The sequence below is a fragment of the Taudactylus pleione genome, unplaced genomic scaffold (genome assembly GCF_031769625.1).
Source record: "Taudactylus pleione unplaced genomic scaffold, aTauple2 ptg000102l, whole genome shotgun sequence".
In the NCBI taxonomy this organism is placed as follows: domain Eukaryota; kingdom Metazoa; phylum Chordata; class Amphibia; order Anura; family Myobatrachidae; genus Taudactylus; species Taudactylus pleione.
The window spans coordinates 6,095,423-6,101,598 of record NW_028284504.1 but is presented as its reverse complement, the minus strand read 5'-3'; the positions used below and the strand labels follow the sequence as shown (position 1 = coordinate 6,101,598).

Below are 6,176 nucleotides of genomic sequence, written 5' to 3'. Positions count from 1 at the left end.
GCTGTGGGGGTTTTTTGTTTTTCATTATTTGTGACATGTCTCCCATATGGACCTGGAGTGACCCCTGGAGGGGGAGGGAGTGTTGGGGAAGGTGGCTGGACTGGAGTGGCCCGGGAAGAGAGGGGTACTGGAGTGACACATGAGGGGCTGATGAAGTCAGGGGCGCTGAGAGCGTGGGGGAGCAGGTACTAATTACCCAGGCCCGGGCTTTCTGGTGGGGCCTGGTGGGGGCCGTGGTCCGGTGCCGAGACCCCCTCCGTCTTACATCACAGGAGCCCAGCACATGCTGCTGTGTGCCGGACTGCACTGGAAGACTGCTTCGGCTGCTAAGCAGCAGCTGCAGCAGTCTCCTGTGCCTGGGGGGGAGGCGATCATACTGATCACGCTCCCTACTGACTATGCACCAGCTGACTATGCACAGCGCCCCCCTCCCCAGCACGCAGCGGCGCTGCAAAAATGTTATCTTAATTGTTTTTTACTAAGAGAGTGGCCCGGGCCTCCCACGATTAAGCCACACGCCCTTTTACCCGGCGCAGCTCTTGGCGCGCCTTGCTGAAGTGACACACGGGAGTTTGCTGGAGTGACGCATGAGGGGCTGCTGGAGTGCAAATGGAGGGCTGAAGTGACACATGAGAGGGACTGGAGTGACACATGGTGGGCTGGAGTGACACCAGGGGGGGTTGGATGGTATTATGTGAATCTGTTTTTTTTTTCTTTATGTATTTTTCGTGGATGTGACTTTTCAGTGTATTTGTGTATGTGGCTTTTTCAGTGTATTCTATGTGGATCTGGCTTGTTTCAGTGTTTTTTATATTGTCCAGGCAGCGTATCTATAATGGGTGCGGGACTTTGGGTCAGAGGGAGCCCACTCCGCACACCCTGCACCCATTTATTTAATACTTATGTCTCTGGAGTCCTAAGTTGGCGGCAGCAGCTCTGTACAAATCACCAGCAAAATGGTGGCCATCTTCCAGGCATTTTGTGCATGCGCAGTAAGGAGATCACTGGGAAAATAGTTACTGTGCCATCTCCCTGGTGACCTGCGTATGTGCAGTAGTCTCTGGCACAGTGATAGAGTCTAATAGTGCCCATAATCTACTGTTGCACTCAGTGCGCTGCCGGCCGCCGAGTAGAGAGGAGGGGGCCACAGACGGAGACTGCACACAGGCCCCCTTCTCTCTTAATATGTCCCTGCTCTCAACACAGATCTGTGTCAGAGTATTAGGTTCACAACCTATGCTCCGGCATTCCTGGTTTCCAGTGTCCTAGTTATCCAAATCCTGTGTTCTGATTGTTTCCTTTAGCACTAGTCCCATAATGTTGACCTATCCTTGAATCTGTCACCAGCACATCACAGAGGCCCACAACCTGTGGTCCTTTAAACAGTGAAGTCCAAATCCTGCTGCAGGGGTAATTCAAACTTGCCTACTCTCCTGGAATGGCCGGGAGGCTCCCGATTGGTGCTTCCAGCCACCCGTAAGAGAGGGCAAGTCTCCTGAACCCAGAGCGGCATTGTATAGCGGGGGACAGGGCCGCGCTACCACACCCAGACACACCCACCTATGCCACGACCACGCCTTATGCAGCGCTGAGCTGCGCTGAGCTGACTGTACCCTCCCAGTGACTGCAGCCAGAAAGTCGGCAAGTATAGGGTAACTGCGCAAACAGGGAGTTCAATAGACTCTGTGTCTCTGCTACTTACTGTGCAAATCCAGATTGGTTTACTAATGTATTCACTAAACTTGTAATATATGTGTTAGTATTTGTAGGGATGATTACCCAAGAACCTAGTACTGCACAGTCTTGAGAGCAGAGATGTAAGTCTAAGAGTGGCAGCCTTTGGGCTGAGTAGCAGCCTTGAGGGCTGGAAACCTTGGCTAGATGCGGCCTTAGGGCCAAGGTGCAACCTTTGGGCTGAGTAGCAGCCTTTAGGCTGTGTAGCAGCCTTGAGGGCTGGAAATCTTGGCTTGGTGTGGCCGTTGGGCCAGGGATCAGCCTTTAGGCTGTGTGGCAGCCTTGAGGGCTGGTAACCTTAAGTTGATGTGGCCTTTGGGCCAAGGAGAAGCCTTTGAGGTATGTAGCAGCCTTGAAGGCTGGTAACCTTAGCTTGATGTGGCCTGTGGGCCAATAGACCTGGCAAGGTGACGCTGAGGTGCGCTAAGTGCCACTGGGTTGACACTAGCGGCAGTGCACAAGATTGCGTACACAGGATGCTGAGGTGTGCTAAGTGCCACCGGGATGACACTAGCTGTAGTACACACAATCGCATACAATGGTGTGCGACCTGTGCCGCCAGGTTGACACAAGCCGCTGGATGCTGGGTTGTGCACTCTGGACACTGAGTGCGGTCTGTACCGCATGGATGACACAAGCGGTAGAAGGTGGTAATGCAGACCGTGCCGCCTAGATGACACAAACGGTTGGAACAATAAAGCTGACTGGATGCTGGGAACTCTGAATATAGGAGACTATGCCAGAACCGGAAACAGGGGTAACGCTATCACCGGCATGGAGTGAAGGGCTGCCTGGAATTTAACAGAGACAGGGCCCAATCAGAGCAAGCCTAGCAAGCCTCCGTAATGACAGACTAGTGTGCACCTGGGCTGTGCACAGACAGGAGAATAAATTAGTGTGCAGCTGATACTGCACACAGACAGGCAGTAATTAGTGCAGTGTCGAAGTAGCAACTAAAGGTCCCCATACATCAGCAATTGATTGCTGCAATCGTGCAATCGATTGGAAAAAGGAAAGATTTTTATACACAATCGATTGCAGATTGCACGATTGCTGCAATCAATTGCTGATGTATGGTGGCCTTTAGACTGGGAACTGCAAACAATATGATCTGCTAACCACAGATCCTAACAATATGGCTTTGGAAGACTTTTCTACAAGTTTACGAACCTTACCAATATATATATATATATATATATATATATATATATATATTATATATATATATATATATATATATATATATATATATATATATATATATATATATTTATAGAGCATATTATTGAGGTGAAAAAGTGCTGAGGAAATATCACTTATCTATTAATCTGGCATGAGGTCTTGTCTTTCAGCACAAACAGCTGCAGGAGGAATGACTCATTCTCCCTGAAAGTAGAAATTGGCACCATGGTGTACAGTGCATGGGCTGACTTGCTGCTACCTGTATTTCCTTTGTATGCTTTGCAGAAAGTTGAAATCAAAGTTACTGTTATCATCTGTAGTTCTGCACTCTCACACTAGAGTGTAGATTTATCCACTTGAAGCTCAAGAAACACCATTGAAAATTATTTTCTTGATCATATAAAAGTTTTGATCTGAGAAATGGATATTTCAATATTGTAGGTTGACAACTTTCCATATATAAAAATTTTCTGGCTGTTCCTAGTTTTCTTGAAGATGAGCACTTCTCGTAGTACAAATTAAATACGGCACAAATTATACTGGTAGCTTTAAGCAATATTTTCCTCATAGAGCTAAATACCTCAGTAGAACGTTATACTAAAAATGACACAATTGTATTTTATACAGAACTCTTCTTACTACAAAGGTCTATTTTCCACCCAACTGGTGGGCCCATGCTAGCTACATCCATGACTGCGTTTATTGATGGTCGCCATTCTGCCACTTTATGCAAATGGTGCTACAAAGTCCTTCCCTGGTGTACATAAATTATATTGACCCTCACAGGACAAAAAAAAAAAAAAAACATTGGCCCCCACAGGAAAAAAAACAAACATAATGACCCCAATAGGAAATAAAAACATTGTCCCCCCACAGTAAAAAAATAAAACACCCTAGCCCCTACAGGAAAAAAATAAACCCACTGGCCCCCACAGTAAAAAAACAAACAGACACATTGGCCCCAATAGGAAAACAAACAAACACAAAAAAATTGGCCCCCACAGGAATATCAAACAGCAGAAAGAAGAAAAAGTATGGCTATTGTCTGGGGCACTCTTAGGTATTAATTATAGTATAATTAGAACATAACTTTTATTGACAATATTAAAATAATCATGTACCATACAGTTATCTCAGTAAATTAGATGGAATATTCCATCATAAAATAGCAGATTTCATCATTCATAATAGAATCTGAAGGCAAATTAAAAATTAATAACACACTCAGAAATTGGATGTGTTTGATTGAAGCTTATAAATTCCTATACTGCTTGACCGTGTGCAAATACCCCTCCCAAATGGATATCTTGAACTACAGCACCTGGTGTTCCCTGGAGGTCACCCTACCAGGTACTGACCAGGCCAAATGTAGTTTGGCTTCCAAGATCAGACGGGATTGGGCAATCACGCATAGTATGGCTGTAATTATATTAGGGAAAATAGCACCATTGTCAGATCAAAGCAGTACATATGTGGGACTAGTAATATTAGTAGTCCATTTGATGGTGTTAAGCAGCTACCAAAAAAAGAATGCACAAGCAGACTTAATTTGTGCTCCAAGTATATTAGATAAGTCACAAGAAATCATTACACTTATTATGCATTGCTCTTATTAAGTCACAAGAAATCATCAAACTTATTATACATGTATTGTGTGTTCTTCTAACCTCCTATTTCAATGAGGAGGTACATCACAAATATTGATGCATTCATTGGAGCTGTTTCAAGGACATATGGAATTAGTCCAAAAGAAATATCTTATAATGAACTAATATAGCAAGATCAATCAAATGCGGAGCAGTATTGAAAAAAACAAATAAATGAATAAATAATCTATGGCACCAATTGATAGTTGTAATCAATAAACAAATAAGCAGATAATAGATGACACAGCAGTTGTCAGACCATCAATTATGAAGAACAAAACTCACTGTCTCTGTGAAAGTGAGATCCTCAGATATAAATGATTAAATAGGAATTCATTGTGAAAAAGTCATATGGACATAATGAGTGTCACATGAAAATAACATATACGTCAAATCCTGAGTCAGTGGGTTCCTTTGTTCCCATATCAATCAATCTATTAGCATGATTAGATCCACCAATGAGGTGGACAGGATTTGCAAAATCAAACTAACAATTTATCACAATAAATATATACATAAGTGATACATAGTGTGTCTCCCCTGTAGAGTAAGAGGGATTGTGAAAAATTAAATGCTAATAAGCTAGCTCAATTGAAAGCAATAATCAAAGAAAAAAGTGGAATATATAAGACATTGAATCACAAATAGTGAATAGATTTAGCACATAATCATGTGCAGGTGACAAAGACAGAGTTGGTAATTAATCTCTAGTGTATAAATATATACGATGTTAAAGCTGTAATCAGCAATTCACACTAAGAGATTACTTATAAGATTAAGTAAGGCATAAATATTGGTCCGAAGACACAAAGGTCCTTCTGTGTTAATATATAAGAATGTAAATATAGATCACTCCTGCATATATATCCCCGCAAAAAAGCGGAAAACAGGACACAGCGGTCCTGCTATGACTGAATGCTTGAAAATACAATACCGCTCCTGCAACCAAAATTCTGCGGCGTCCAGCCCGTTACACTCTCCAATACAATTAAGAATAATTGGGAGGAAGATCTTTTCAAATTCAAATCCACATTACAACGTAGATCCAGAGTGACATGGGATATTACGACCCTGGAAAACTACCATAAACACAGGATTACTCCGAGAGGTCTAAGACCAAAAATATTTCCAGCATTCAAATTGGCCACAGAAAACTTGAATAAGGATTGGGAAACAATCCTTTTGAAATGCTCCCAGGATTTGATGTCGATACTAATTAAACATAACCACATCATATTAGATGAATGTGAAAAAGAAATTGAGGCACTGGGGAAGAAACTGGAAAACTGGGAGAAGGAGTCGACGTTCCAAAAGATGGTAGAAAAACATAAAAAAGAATTAGAAACCTATGAGTTGGAGATTATTGAGAGGAAGAAGCTGAAATTTAATAGAGACAAACGGGACTTCCTTTCTGGGAATATCTTTAAGTGGAATAAATCATATTATAATAAACCCCAATATAAACCACAAGAAGCATACACTTCTTCAGAGTTGGAATCATCAGGAGGGGAGGACTCTTCAGATAATCAGAGTACATCTCAAATATCACACTTGCGACAAGATAGATTTGATGACTTTCATCCATCATCTGCTTTTTTAGGATTGGGCAGAGGG

General features: G+C 42.7%; 1 pseudogene; it reads right to left on the bottom strand.

The window, feature by feature from the left end:
- Positions 1-4,225: 4,225 nt before the first annotated feature.
- LOC148525665 (5S ribosomal RNA) lies at positions 4,226-4,343 on the bottom strand (annotated as a pseudogene).
- Positions 4,344-6,176: the final 1,833 nt, after the last annotated feature.